Below are 16,133 nucleotides of genomic sequence, written 5' to 3'. Positions count from 1 at the left end.
ATACAAATGTGGATCAACACATTTCATAGCTAAGTTTGCTCGATGATAATTTCCGCAAGCATTCAAAAGTGATTTATTCCAATTCTCAGAGTGGAGTAAGCACAGCAGTGAAAATATTCTCATTAAACAAGGGTTAAAACCAGTTGAAAAGGCAGTTCAGATGTGCTGACGAGAAGCTTTAGAAATCGATTCCCGTCTTTTTAACAAGTGCACAATCCTAAAAGGGAGCAGTTTAACTAAGCTCAGAAGAAACCTAGAGACACCTTTTTTTGAGGAAGTGAGTCATTGGTAAACGTCAATTTGATTGAGCAAAAGAGAGTGTGGTCCCTATCGAATAGGACCTGTAGAACCAATTTCAGAAAGTGCTTAGCAAGTTCAAAATGGGCTGTATAATCCTGGGCCAAGCTACAGGGTGTGTGTGTGAGATCCCAGTCAGTTGTCAAACAGTCTCCCCCACCCACCCCACATCATAGAGGAAAGTTCCATTGTTAATAACATCAAATCCCATCATTGCCTATTTGATACACCGTCAAGTAAACCTTTTCCTGCCTTAATATTGCAGTCAAGACACACTCCTATTTAAAACAGTAATGCTGTAAATGCATTTAGCATCTAAGAGAGAAAGTTAGCTTAATGTTTTGTATGTTCGCCTCCATCAAAACATGCAAAGAACTGCAAATAAAACACCAATCCATCTTTCTCTTTTCAATACTGACCGCCCTTTATGTTCTTGCGGTATTTTCTATTTTTGCCTCTCAATTCACAGCCTTACCTTTCATCCTTTATATTTATTAAAAAATTGCCCTTTCCAATAAATCCATACTCTATTATAATAAATCCATATTCCATTACCTTTGCAACACCTGTTAAAATCTCAGTGCCATCTCAGGAAACTGAGACGTGCTTCATAAAAGTTATCCTCCATTAAAACTTGGAACAAAAACCAAAATAATAATATAAGCAGCATCAAGTCTCATTAGGCTGGGAATATGTATTTGCAATCTTCACAGGAACATGTAGGAAATATATGTGCATCTGGTAGATTAATTGTTACTTGATTGTGAATTGATTGATGACAGTAAATACGCATTTCCCCTTCCGTATGTGTGTTTCTACTGAACAGAACTGTAAAAAAACTCCAGAAGCCAATTGTTTGCTCCTGCAAGATGATTACAAGAGCAGTGGAGGTTCAGGATTTGATACCGAATAGCATTTTATCTCGATTTGCTTTTGATCTCTCCATTTTTATGACCTCTCTCCCACGCTGCTTTCCTTAGCTTTTATTTTGACTTGTGTCCTTTTTTGTCCAGAGGGCTAGAATTCTAAGGGGTAGGAGTCATATATCAACTGGATACAACCCTGGTCAAACCACAGCTGGAATGCTGCACAGTTCTGGGCCATACATATTCGGATGGATATATTGGACTTGGCAAGTGCTCAGGGTAGGTTTATCAGAATGATGCCTGGACTCCAAGCTTTATCCTGATCATCTATTATACAGAATCTACAATTCTGTCCTGAATGAGGTTTTCAGCAAGACCTTCTGACAAACCATCACAGATTTATCATGCTTTCTCCTGGACTAGAGTTTTGCACCCTCGCCTGCTTATCATTAGGCAGTGGCGTAGTTGTATTGTCATTGGACTAGTAATCCAGAAACCCAGGACAAGATCTGGGGACCCGGGTTCACATCCCACCATGACAGATGGTGAAATCTGAATTCAATATAAAAATCTGGAATTAAAGGTTTAACAATGACTATGAAATCATTGTCAATTGTCATAAATACCCATCTGATTCACCAACGCCCTTTAGGGAAGGAAATCTGCTGTTTGTATCAGGTCTGGTCTACATGGGCGGTACTGTGGCACAGTGGTTGGTGCTGCTGCCTTACAGCAACAGGGACCCGGGTTTAATTCTGGCCTCAAATCACTGTCTGTGTGGAGTTTGCACATTCTCCCTGTGTCTGCATGGGTTTCTTCCACGTGCTCTGGCTTCCACACTCCAAAGATGTGCATATTAGATTGATTGGCTAAATTGACCCTAGTGTCAGGGGACTAGCAGGGTAAAAATGTGGGTTTACCAGAATAGGGCCTATGTTTGACTTTGGCTGGTGCAGACTTGATGGGCTGAATGGCCTCTTTCTGCACTGTCGGGATTTTATGATTCTATTGTACGTGACTCCAGACCCACAGAAATGTGATTGACTCTTCAAACACCCTCTGAAATGGAGAACAGTTAGGGACGGGCAATAAATGCTGGCCCAGCCAGCGACTCCCATATATCCCATAAATTAATTTTAAAAAGCCCTCTATTAACCTTTCCTGGGATCTCTTGACAATCACCACAGGATCATTCGGTTCTTCTGAAGTTCCTAGTGTCCTGCCATTGTTATTGCTTCTAAAGTGCATCACCTCACACTTTTTAGGGTTAAATTCCAATTGCCATTGATCTATCTATCTGATTCACCCATCTGTATCTTCCTGCATCTTAAAGACTTTCATTCTCACTGTTAACCACATTACCAATCTTGTGTCACCTGCAAACTTAATTAACATTCCCCCCCCCAACCATGTCCATATTCTCATCTATATTGTTTCTATACATCTTGAACAATAAGGGACCCAGCACTAAGCCCTGTGGTATGCTACTGGACACAGGCCTTCAATCACACATTCAACCTTCTCCTACTACCCTCTTGCCTCCTACCACTAAGCCAATTTTGGATCCATTTCCAAATCACCCCGGATCCCATGTGACTTTACCTTCTTTATCAGTCTCCCATGTGGGACCTTATCAAAGGTTTTGTTGAAATCCATATGAACTACATCAACTGCACAATCCTCATCGAAACACATGACCAGGTCCTCAAAGAATTTGATCAAATGACAGACCTAATGGTCAGGGCAAAATATTGGAGTGGGGAAAATCAGAGATGTGTATAAACAAAAGAGAAAATGCTGGAAAATCTCAGCAGGACTGGCAGCATCTGTGAGGGGAGAAAAGAGCTGACGTTTCGAGTCCAGCTGACCCTTTGTCAAAGCTAAAAGGCATAGAAAGTGGGAGGTATTTATACTGTAGGGGGATGGAATGAAAGATGAGTCAAAGCCACAAAAAGAAGGGGAAAGGCTGCTAATGGTAGTCCATAGAAAGAATAGAATGTGTGAAAGGCCAATTGGCACAGAAACTGACTTCAGAGGGTAAAATGAAGATGGGGGAGAGGGGGAAGATGGGTGGGAGAGAGGTAAAATTGATAAAAAGGAAGAAAGGGGAAGCAAAGAGGGAGAAACGATTGTTGTTTGTCCATTGTCATCGATGAAGACCTCGACATCACTCGTCATTTTGAGACTGGGTGCGATGTGTCCGAAGATGACTTATCAGGCCAATTCGGGCATGGAATGTCCCGGCACATATTGGGCAGACTTGTGTAGGCACAGTAGTTACTGCACTGTGGCTCTGGATTTGCGCAGCTCGCGCTTAAGTTTTGCTTCAGCATTGCACCTTGCTTCATAAGCTTGACTGTCCTTGTGGATGAGGCAGCGCCAGGTATGGTCGTTTTGTGCCAGCGTTTCCCAGGTGGTCGTGTCAATGTCAAACAACTTCAAGGAGGTCTTGAGTGTGTCTTTGTAATGTTTCTTCTGCCCTACATGTGAGCGTCCTCAAAGACACCTTTTGTCTACCTCCTTTTTTAAACAGTGGCGTCACGTTTGTTGTTTTCCAATCTACGGGAACCACCCCAGAGTCCAGCGAATTTTGATAAATTACCATTAGTGCATTTGCTATTTCTCCCGCCATGTCTTTTAGTACCCTGGGATCAGGACCAGGAGGTTTGTCTACCTTTAGTCCCATTAAGTTGCCCAACACTACCTCTTGCCCAACACTACCTCTCATCCCCGCTTTTCCCCCTTCCTTATCTTTTCTCCCTTGGAAAGAGTGGTGGGGGGAAGGGGGAGGGGAGAAAAATAAAGACAATAAAGAAATAAAAGGTAGAGAACAGTATAAAAATGTATAAGCATATTGTTCACCTCTATCAAAGGCAGTTAAGTACTGACCTGAATTGTTCTGGCTTTGAGGACCATTGCTGTCACACACACATCAAGGTGTTGTTTCCAGTTCTTCCATCCTCAATTTCATTTGATTTGGGAGCCGTAAGCCTGACATGTCTCACACCAGGTAAAAACTCGTAACCTATTTTAATAGCAGAATGTTTGAAAGAGAAGAAAATGGTCACAATCTTACCGCCTCTTCACACTGCGCTCCCACTGCAACAAAGACATACACCAGAATTTTACCACCCCGCCTGTCACGGGAATCGGAAGAGGCTACGGGAGGACAATGGGCAGGTCTGTTGACCTTGGGTGCGATTTTCCAGTTTCGGGATGAGTGAGGTTGTAAAATCCCACTCATAAAATCCCAACAGGCTCTGGACTGTGTCAACCAGAGGATTTTCACAGTAACTTCATTGCACTGTTAATGTAAGCCGACTTGCAATACTAATAAATAAACTTCAAACTTTACTAATCCTCCAAACACTGTAGGACAGTAAGGGGCAATTTAGCACGGCCAATCCACCCAACCTATACAACTTTTGGACTGTGGGAGGAAACCAGGACACTCAGAGGAAACCCATCCAGGTACGGGGAGAACATGCAAACTCAAGACAAGTCTGGCAACAAGGCAAATCTCCGTTCACTGAAACGGGATGGGAAAAATCCACTGGTGTGAAGAGTGGGTAAATTCTGGCCAACATGTCTGTATTTTTATTAGTAATGTTTAGCTCCAGCTCAGCACATGATGTTTATACATCAATCCCGCCTGTAATCACTAGATAGCTCTATGCAACATGTTACAGATCCTGGTAAGAAGGGACTCAGTAATAAACTATTTCAGATGTTTCCCCTGACGTTTGTTATTTGACGTGTCTAAATATCTAATCCATCTCTGTACTTCATACATCATACATCGAGCCAACCCGGAAAACCAATTATAATGTGAGGGGACCAGGGTATGGGAAAATAAGATTTCTACTTTACTAACAATGGAATAGAATCACTAAGATTTACAGCATGGAAACAGACCCTTCGGCCCAACTTGTTCATGCTGCCCAGTTTTTACCCCTAAGCTCGCCCCAATTGCTCACATTTGGCCCACGACCCTCTATACCCATCTTATCAGTGTAACCGTCTATCTGCTTTTTAAAGCACAGTGGCCCTGTGGTTAGCATTGCTGCCTCACAGGACTGGTGACCCAGGTTCGATTCCCGGCTTGGATCACTGTGCGGAGTCTGCATGTTCTCCCTGTGTTCTCCCCATGTCCGCATGCTCCGGTTTCCTCCCACATGCAGATAGGTGGATTGGCTATGATAAATTTTCCCTCAGTGTAATCCCCCCTCCCCGAATAGGTGCCGGAGTGTGACAAACAGGGGATTTTCACAGTGACTTCATTGCAGTATTAATGTAAGCTTACTTGTGACTAATAAATAAATAAGTGAGCTTTAAAAGGCAAAATTGTACCCACCTCTGCTCCTGCCTCTGACAGCTCTTTCTAGACGCTCACCATCCTCTGAATGAAGACATTGGGCCTGATTTTACCATTTTCATTCTAAGTGTTGAATCTGGGCACAATTCAGATCTGACTTGGAAATCTGCTTTCAGACACCCCCATACACACTCAGCCTGAAAAAAAAATCGGGAATCTGAATCATGCTGTGGGCGGGGCTTATCACACCCAAAATGATTGGAACTCTGAACTGCGCATGCACAGATAGAAAAAAAAATTGAAAATCGCACTGCCGTCACAGTCGCAGATAAAGCGGCCCGGGATTGATGATCCCCACAGACATCACCCCCCACCCTGACAACATAACTTCCCCCCTTATCCACCCACCCCCACTACCCAGACTGATTGTGACCCTCTGCCCCCTTTCTTTCCCACCAATCGTCCACAGAATGTCAACGGATTCCCCCGCCCCTCTTCCTCTCCCCTCCCAAAGATCCATGTGGCCTCACCCCCCCCAACCCCACCCCACCAGAAATACATCGTACTGCCTCCCTCCCCAGAGAATGATCTGGCCCGCCTCCCCCCAACACAACCGGACAACGATCTGCCCTCCTCCCTCCACCCCCGTCCACCAGAGATACATCCGAACCCCCACCTCCTCCTCCCTGCCCCACCAGACGATGATCTGACCTGCCTCCCTCCCCCTCCACCACCAATCTGAGCCAGAGAGCCGCTGGAAGCGCTGAACTTACCTCTTCAGCAGCTGGAGCACCCAAAGCAAACTTTTTGCCGAGCGTGTCTGTTTTGCGTTGAATCTGGACAGACGAACGCGATGGCAAAGGGGGAAATGCTGATAAAGTTGGGCGGGCAGTTCATTCAATCAATTTAAATGCACGCAAATGCATTTTGGGCAGGAATCGGATTGCAGCCATTCCCGGGCCTCAGTAAAGTGGCCATCTGCAATGACGTGGGCATGGATCACATTAATGGCTTCACACCCGACTTTACCACATCTTCGCGCCCGAAAACTGGTGCGATGCAATGGAAAAACCGAGCCCATTGCCTCTCTGGGGCAATGTAGAACAAAATTAATAAATGTATTCGTTGTAAGTGAGTTTTATATTATCTTAAGCTTTGACAAAGCTTACAGTTTCTTCTTATGCCTTCAGCTTTGACAAAGGGTCATCTGGACTCGAAAGGCAGCTCTTTCCTCTCCTTACAGATGTTGCCAGACCTGCTGAGATTTTCCAGCGTTTTTTCTCATGGTTTGATACTACCTTATTCTGTTCCCGTTTGAAACTCATTTTTGTGGGTGAGGCATGACACTTAGGTTCAAGTTAGACTAACGGCACCTTCCTCACTGGCTTGACTTCTAACTGGGAATAGTTTACTAACTGAATAGAATCGCAACTCTTCTTTAGGACCAGAGCACCAGAGAGTGTCATTTGGAACTGACCAACAGAAGCATTTAGAAATGTGTGGGAACTGATGTGATCTGAATGGAATTAAGTCTCACTGTAACAAAGGTACAAAGAATTGCTGGAGTTTTATTAGCATTTAGCACAGTTGGATGAAGCGGGTAGATACAGATAAAAGCATGAATTCTGCCCTAAGTTCAGCTGATCCTTTAATTTCATCCCAAGGTAGCAATTTTTGACAAGGCTGCATTTTTTGTTCAAGTGTATCTGCTCCAGTGGGCCCTATTCTTATGATAGCTTTGGTTAGGCCATTTCAGATAAAATTAAAGATTAGCCCTGTGAGTGTGGGGTTTTATTCACATGTAGAACGATAAGAATAAGAAATCTACTTGTAGAACACCTTCCAAAACATCTTGGCCTCCCAAAGTGTGTTGCAGCTAATAGATTCCTTCTGAAACATGGTCACTGATGCAATGTCGACAGCACTGACTTGGAAATATACCTTCAATGTCACTGCGTTAAAATCCTGTAGCTCACTCACTGGGGGTGCACCTACGCCACAGGGAGGTTGAGAAGCTCAGCACTACTTTCTCAAGGGCAATTAGGGATGGGCAATAAATGCCAGCCAAGCCAGAGACACCCACATCTCTTTGCTGCATAAAGATAAAAATTATGGCAGCCAACGTATGCACAATAAGCTCCCACAAGCAAGAATGTGATAATTATTCTTTAAACAATCTCAGTGAATGTCCTCCCTCATTGTAATACAACTCAAAGCTGTTTTACATCCAAAGGGATGGATAGGGTAGAGGTAGAGAGATTCTTCCCGCTTAAAAAGGATAGCAGGACTAGGGGGCACTGCCTCAAGATAAGGGGGGAGGGCAGTTTAGAATGGAGTTGAGGAGGAACTTCTTCACTCAAAGGGTGGTGAATCTCTAGAATTCTCTGCCCGTTGAAGTGGTGGAGGCTACCTCGCTAAATATATTTAAGTCACGGGTAGATAGGTTTTTGACAGACAAGGGAATTTAGGGTTATGGGGAGAAAGCGGGAAAGTGGAACTGATCCACTTCAGATCAGCCATGATCTCAGTGAATGGCGGGGCAGGCTTGAAGGGCTAGGTGGCCTACTCCTGCTCCTATTTCTTATGTTCTTTACACTTTCATACAGGACAGTGATGTTTTTAGATTTTCCAGGGATTGTTGCTCCAGTCCACTTCATGACATTGGGATTTGGTAGAATTGTTGCTTTCTCCAAAGCACTTATCAAAAGTGTGACGTGGCTCGGTGGTGCAGTGCTGCTTCACAGTGCCAGGGACCAGGGTTCGATTCCTGGTTTAGGTCATTGCCTGTGCAGAGTCAGCATGTTCTCTCCGTGTCTGTGTGGGTTTCCTCTGGGTGCTCCGGTTTTCTCCCACAGTCTGAAAGACGTGCTGGTTAGGTGCATTGACCTGAACAGGTGCCAGACTGTGGCAACTTGGGGAAATTCACAGTAACTTCATTGCAGTGCTAATGTAAGCCTCATTTGTGACTAGTAAATAAACTTTAACTGTAAAAAGCATGCACTGTGCACAACTGGCTCTTTCTCAAAATTGACCGCACATTCTCAGTATAGTGTTGATAATGGAGTGATTCCTTTTGTGGTTGCACTCCTGCAGTGCTGAAGCTCGTGCGAAGAGTTCAGGATGTTTATAGTAACAAAGTGAGGCAACAACTGAGCTGCCTCTGGTATCACAAATGAGATGATATGTCTTATTTTGCGATGGGGAGATGCTGGCGGTGGACTGAGCCGGGAATAGTAAGAAGTCTCACGACACTAGGTTAAAGTCTAACAGGTTTATATGGGATCATGAGCTTTCGAACACTGCTCCTTCATCAGGTGAGTGATGAAGGAGCTTGACAAAGAAGCAGCTCTCCGAAAGCTCGTGATTCTAAATGAACCTGTTGGACTTTAACCTGGGGTTGTGAGATTCCTTACTTACGTTATGCCACACCTTGAGTGGAGGCCAGAGAAGATTAGTAACCATGTGTCAGATATGACAAAATGTAACATGAGAATATTCTAAAAACAATTCACACTTTCCCCAGTTGCAAGTTGCTATGTATTCAATTAACAAATGAATAGCCCTGGCCTATGAACACGTCTATTAACTCTTTACCAAATGTTTACCAATGCCAACTCTTAGGAGCTCTTAGGAGTCTAAGTCAGACCACCAAGAATAATGTGTTTATGTGAATTCTTGAGAGAACGTACATTTGAGACAGGCTACCTCTTGCATACTTCTATAATCATGTCTAATATTGAAGTCAATTATAGGCTACAAATTATGTACAAAATTATGGTCAGTAACTAAAGCTAACCAGAAACATGCCAATAATATGGTGAAAATACATACAATTTTTAAAACTACCTTAACAGCAAATCTTGGATTTTCAAACAAATATTGATGAATGAAAACTATGCTTGCATATCCCCCATCCCAGGTATCTCTTTCCTAAACCCATGGAAGACAGAGTAAGAAGTCTCACAATACCAGGTTAAATTCCAACAGGTTTATTTGGTAGCACAAGCTTTCGGAGCGCCGCCCCTTCGTCAGGTGAGTTGAACCCGGGGAAGAGGAATTCAGTGAAGGAACTCAACCCCTTGTGTCCACAGGTAGTTGACTGGCCTATTTTGGCTAATAGGGTTTTTTAAAAGAAAACATCTCAGCAGAATTTTGAACCAACTTTGATTGTGAATTGTATTCCTGAAAATCATTACTGCTGTCTGAGAATTAAATTAATTAATCTGTTTCAGCCTCTGTAAAGCAGGTGGCTTATCTGGCTGTTCCCCAAATTACAAAGTCTAAAGGACGTCTTGTTTATACATTTTGGCAACATTTCACGTTCGCAGCCATTTTTTTGTCAAGCTGCCAATATCAATTTGTCATTCTTACAGTGCTAATTCAGAACTAACATGTTAGAATCCTAAGATCCCCATCAAATCATACGTTTAAGAAAAATATGGAGCTTGAGTGTCATTGTGAGAAAATAAAAATTTTCACACCTATTCTCTGGATTTCAACTCAAAAAGTCTGCAAACAATATTTCGAAACCAGTTTCTTGAATTATTCGGAGAGTCACAGACATTGATCACAGAAAGGGCCTTTAATCACTTCTCACAGAAAGGTTCTCTGCATTTTAATTACTTTGTGATGACTTGTCCAGACATAAAGATCAGCTCAGGAGTTCCCACAATTCCGTTTGTACTGGCAAGAAAGATATGGTCACCTGACCTCTCATTTAGAATCACACAATCACAAAATAGTATAGTGCAAAAGAGACACTTCGGGCCATCACGTCTGCACCATTGTATGAAATGCCCTGACTTGCCCACCTAATTCCACTTGCCAGCACTTGGCCCAGAGCCTTATTATGGCTTGCCAAGTGCTCATCCAGGCACTTTTTAAAGGATGTGAGGCATTCTGCCTCCACCACCCTCCCAGATAGTGCATTCCAGACCATTACCATCCCCAGAGTAAAAACGTTTTTCTTCAAATCCCCCCTAAACCTCCCACCCTTCACTTTTAACTTGTGTCCCCTTGTAACTGACCCTTCAACTAAGGGGAACACCTGCTCCCGATCCACCCTGTCTATGCCCCTCATAATCTTGAACGCTTCAATCAGGTTATCCCTCAGTCTTCTCTGCTCCAGAGATAACAAGCCTATCCAATCTCTCTTCATAACTAAACTGTTCAAATCCAGGCAGCATCCTGGTAAATATCCATTGCATCCCCTCCTGCGCATTTTGATTCGAAGTAAAGTGTCTACATTGAGTTTAAATTTCATGAGTCTATATTACGTCCATACCTCTTTGACCAAGATTTTGGTCATCTGATTTAATAACTCCTTCTGTGACTTGGCATCATATATTGTTTTATTATGCTTCTGTCACCCACTTTAGGATATTTTGTTCTGTTAAAGCTGTTATACAATATAGCTTGTTGGTGTACTCCCTGAATTCCCTGTCCACCTCCCTCTACTTTTCTTTCCGAATCGTTGATGTTCTGATAACATTACCCATAGGTCAATACTTTACACAAAGCTTGGATTGTGAGAATCTGGTAGATAGGTTTTTGATAGACAGGGGAATTAAGGGTTATGGGGAGAAAACGGGAAAGTGGAACTGATCCACTTCAGATCAGCCATGATCTTATTGAATGGCGGGGCAGGCTCAAAGGACTAGATGGCCTACTCCTGCTCCTATTTCTTATACTCTTACTTATGTTCTTATCCCTGAGATATTTAATCATCACCTGATAGCCAAGCAAGCAATGGTGTTTAGACAGTGATCAAGAGCAAGAAGTAAGATTAATTTTCACCTTCCTAGCCTTTAGGTTCTGAACAGTGGCCAGTCAAGTTCAGTAAAAGTCATCAGGTTCAAAGCGCAAACTTTCACTGTGATACTGCATGTTGGATTCTGCACTTGTATGTTAATTTAGTCATTTTAATTTTTAAAATCCCAAAAGTATTATTTGACTTCTTGCTGCTGAGATTGGCGCATTTTATTATCATCTTCAGAATACAAATAAAAGTTATTATCCATTATCTCCCACTGAGATTTGTTTCATTCAACAATTAATATCTGTGATGGTCATAATAACTGCCATTCGAACATCTTAAGAATTTCTTACTGTTCATAAAAGACATTTAATAATGTGAATCCCTTCAAGAAATAAACCTGTTATAAAAACAACAAAGCACATTTAATAAATGCATCTTACAATTTTTAATTAAAATGTGACACAGTGCCCTGCTGAGATAAGTGTTCTATAGCTTTTGTAAAGCATTCAAATGCTCATAATAGCCACAGCTATCAAAACTATAAATACAGATCAGAGACGGTATTCTGGTTCAATTTCAAAGCAATTTTCCTATCTACTAATGGAGTGGAGTGGAAGATTAGATGTTTTTTAAAACTTTTAACAGCAGAACATTTTTTCTAAGCTTATTAACTTCTGGTGTCTGATTAAAATCCAAACCATGACATGAGTTTACGCAATATTTTCTCTACAGTTGTGAATGCATTCTGGCATGTATTCAATGGGAAAAAGTGCTTTAATGCACGTTTAGCGCAAGAATACCAAATTTCAAAATATCACAACACTTTATGCTATAGCAGAAAAGAACTCCTCTTTTGCCACCAGTCAACTGGCCAAAAGCAGCATGTTAAAACAAAAAAGTTATTTTAGCCTGAACTTTATTACTGACATGAACAAACAAATGGCAGGTTTATTCAAACAAATTAAAATAAAATTCAAATATTTATTGTATATATAATATATATAACATATACAATATATAAACAATATTTATGTAAAACAAAATATTACATATTGTAACATATAACAAGCGACTATAACATAGATCACCTCCACTGATCTGCCCTAAAGGCCCCACGCCCCATCTGGCCCCACCCCCTTGGCACTGCCCAATGCTGAGGCATTTCCAATTTGGCCCCTGGGCAGTGCCAGAGAGCCAGGCTGGCGCAGCCAAGCTGACAATGGGCACCAGCCCTTACCCTGACCACCTGGGGGGCTTCCATTGCCCCCTTCACTTCAGCGGGATCTGGCCACCAGCTCCTCATTAGTGGGGAGCTGTTGTAAACCCTGCTGGAGTGAAACAGTCCCGATGGGGGAGGAGGCTAGCGGGCCTGAAGACTTCAGTATTTTAAGCAGCTCCATACTGATTTCTGGTGCAGAGCTGATGACGCTGGAAAACCAGCAGCCAGAGACTTGCGGAGGCCGTGGTGTCCAGTGGGAAGCCTGCCAAACAGCCTCTGCTTATGTCTCCCAGTGCACTGTACTGCTAGGACATTGCTGCAGGCTGGGAGAATCCATCCCATCTACTTTACGACACAGCAACTAACAATGACGTTAGTTGTTGCCAAAGTATTGAGCAGCTGCCCATCAAATATTCCCAATTCTTCAGCGGACTTCCTCTTCTAGTCATGAACTATCCAATCAAGCAGACTTTCCCAGGCTTCCGGAATAAACACACAAAAAATAGTGGGGATGGGAGGAATTTCAAATCTGTCACAGAGTTAACAATGGTGAAGCTGACCTCAGAAAGGGGTCACAAAGTCCTTACAGATCCTCAAAAAGGTTGCGCAAAAGTATTGTGACGTTCGGTAGGGATTGTAGATTTGACATTGTTGCTAAAACTTCAAACTTCTTTTCCCTCCCAACCTCATTCACAACTCTACCATCAGATGGAAACTTGCCTTATGTTTGTACTACGAGGTCCAAACTTTTATTTCTGCCTCGTGCAAGAAATGTTTATTTTGGGTGCAATCCTCGAAGAACAATTTCCAGTCCCACCCACTGTGGGAATCATCGGGACGAGACAGACAATTTGATGGACCGTTTAAAAGTCCATTGACCTCGAGTAGGAATTTCCAATCTTGGCGTGGGAGCGGCTAGAAAATTCCACCCCTTTTATAACTTCGACTGGTTGAACGTAACAATGGGTTGAACTGTCTTCAATCATTACTGGCACCACATCTATTTTATACATTAAAATATTTACATCAGTACCTAGTTCCACCACTTTAATACTAATACAACGAGGTTCTTGGTCTTTGAAGCAGCCGAGAGAGTTCAGAATTCAAACATAACTCCTTTATTAAGATAGCTTCTCCGTACTTTCTACTTCTATTTGCAGACTCTTTCTGCTGGTACCATTCTGCATGCATGTTTCAAATGAACAACATGTACATTGCAATTTCAAAATGCTACAATACAATAAATAACATCAAAAGAGCTGTTCATGGGTGAAAAGCTGTCTGTCATCTTTATGGAAGTGGAAGCATTTTGGCAACTTTTAAAGCTTCACAGATCGAAATGGTGCTTTTTGAGGCTCTTTTGGTATTTCTTAAATTACACTTTATAGAATCATAAAATCCCTACAGTGCAGAAGGAGGCCATTCAGTCCATTGAGTCTGCACTGGCCAAAATTCCACCCAGGCCCTACTCCTGTAACCTCACATATTTACCCTGCCAATCCCCTGAAACTAGAATCAATTTAGCATGGCCAATTAACCTAACTCGCACAACTTTCAACTGTAGGAAGAAGCCGGAGCACCTGGAGGAAACCCGCACAGATACAGGAAGAATGTGCAAACTCCACATAGACAGTCACCTGTGGCCAGAATTGAACCCAGGTCCCTGATACTGTGAGGCAGCAGTGCGAACCATTGTGCAACCTTGCCACCTCACTTAAAAATATTTCATGGAATGCAGCTATTGCAAGTTTTCCAGGGGCTCTGTTGCAGGAAACAAGGTAACTCAAGGGGCAGCACAGTAATTAGCACTGCTGCCTCACAGGGAGCTGGGTTCGATTCACGGCTTGTGTTAGTGACTGTGTGCAAGCACTCCCCATGTCTGTGTGGGTTTCCTCTAGCGCTCTGGTTTCCTCTCATAATCCAAAAGTGTGCTGGTTGGGTGAATTCGCCATGCTAAATTCCCCTTCTGTGCACCCCAATAAGTGCTGGAATGTGGTGATCAGGGGATTTTCACAATAACCTCATTGCAGTATGAATGTAATCATATTTGTGACTAATAAATAAACTTTAACTTTTTACTTTCTTTTCATATTGTGTCATAGTGTCAGACTTGCTATACCAGACATAATCAAGGACTCGACGTACCCCAGACATTCTTTCTCCCACCTTTTTCCATTGGGAAAATGATATTAAATCTGAGGTCATGTAACTGACTCAAAAACAGCTTCTTCTCTTTGAATGGACCTACCTTACATTCAGTTGACCTTTCTCTAGCTATGACCATAACACTACATTCCACACTCTCTCCTTTCCTTCTCCCCTATGTACTCTGTGAATGGTATGTTTTATCCGTGTAGCTTTTTCCATATACTTTTCACTGTATTCCAATACATGTGGCAATTACAAATCAATTCAATCCGATTCAAATGCTACAATTAAAGCTCAGCTCACAGATTGATCATTTAGGGCAAACATAACAACAGTGGTTAGCACTGCTGCCTCACAAGCAGCAGGGATGCTGATTTGATTCCCGGCTTGGGTTGCTGTCTGTGTGGAGTTTGCACATTCTCCCCGTGTCTGCGTGGGTTTCCTCCGGAGTGCTCCAGTTTCCTCCCATAGTCCAACGATGTGTAGGTTAGGTGCATTGGCCTTGCTAAATTCTCCCTCAGTGCAACTGAACAGGCGCCAGAGTGTGGCAAATGGGAGATTTTCACAGTAAATTCATTGCATTTACTTGTGATCAATAATAAATAAACTTCATAAATGCATAATGCAATTTGGTTACTAAATTGAACCTGTAGTTGATTGCAAGAGAAATAAAGGACAATTAAATTTGATACCAATTGGCTTGATAAGGTTTTGACTTTTGCCAAAAATTATATCATGCTGTTGACAAAACTGAAGAATTAGTCCTTGTCTGTGTCTACTTTTAAAGTTATTTTTCATGGGAAGGAATGAGTGATTAAAAAGCTTAACAACAACATAATGTCAGGAAAAAAAAATCAGCACTGTGTATGTTTGTGAAGAGGAGATCTCCACCAGAAACAAAGTACCTGGCCTGAGTAAGGCAATAATACTTTAGAAAACGTCATTGTCAAATGTCAATTTTGCGTACTCGCCAACCTGTATTGAAATTGCCAATTACTTATGAATTGGAGAGCACTCTGCTGAGTGGCCACAACTCGCGTCAGTGCGGATTGGATTCTACCCAGGTCTCAGAGATAAAAGAATAGCATCTCATTTGAACCCACTGCAGCATTCGTGTCATTCTCTCGAACATAAAAGCATTCGATACTGGAGCTGGAGCAGGCCATTTGGCCCCTCACTCATGCTTTCCCATTCATTAAGATAATGTTGATCTGATTTTGGCCTTTAACTCCACTTTCATGCTTGTCCCCCAGGAACCCTGACCCCCCAGATAGTACAAAGTCAGTCTATATCAGCCATGAATATATTTAGTGACTTCACCTCCATAGCTGTTTGGGATGGAAAATTCTGAATACTAATGATCCTTTAATGGAAGAATTCCCTCTCAACTCCGGCTTAAATCGGAGACACCTTGGGCGGGATCCATCGGCTTCCCAGCTGCATGCCTTTTGGCAGTGGGAGGCTGCGTGTCATTCTCTGGCGATGGTATTCTCTGGTCACACTGCTGTCAGTGGGATTTCCCACTGAAGT

This window comes from Carcharhinus amblyrhynchos, chromosome 10, assembly GCF_965287045.1.
Source record: "Carcharhinus amblyrhynchos chromosome 10, sCarAmb.v2.hapA, whole genome shotgun sequence".
Classification (NCBI taxonomy): domain Eukaryota; kingdom Metazoa; phylum Chordata; class Chondrichthyes; order Carcharhiniformes; family Carcharhinidae; genus Carcharhinus; species Carcharhinus amblyrhynchos.
This window is presented reverse-complemented; position numbering follows the sequence as displayed.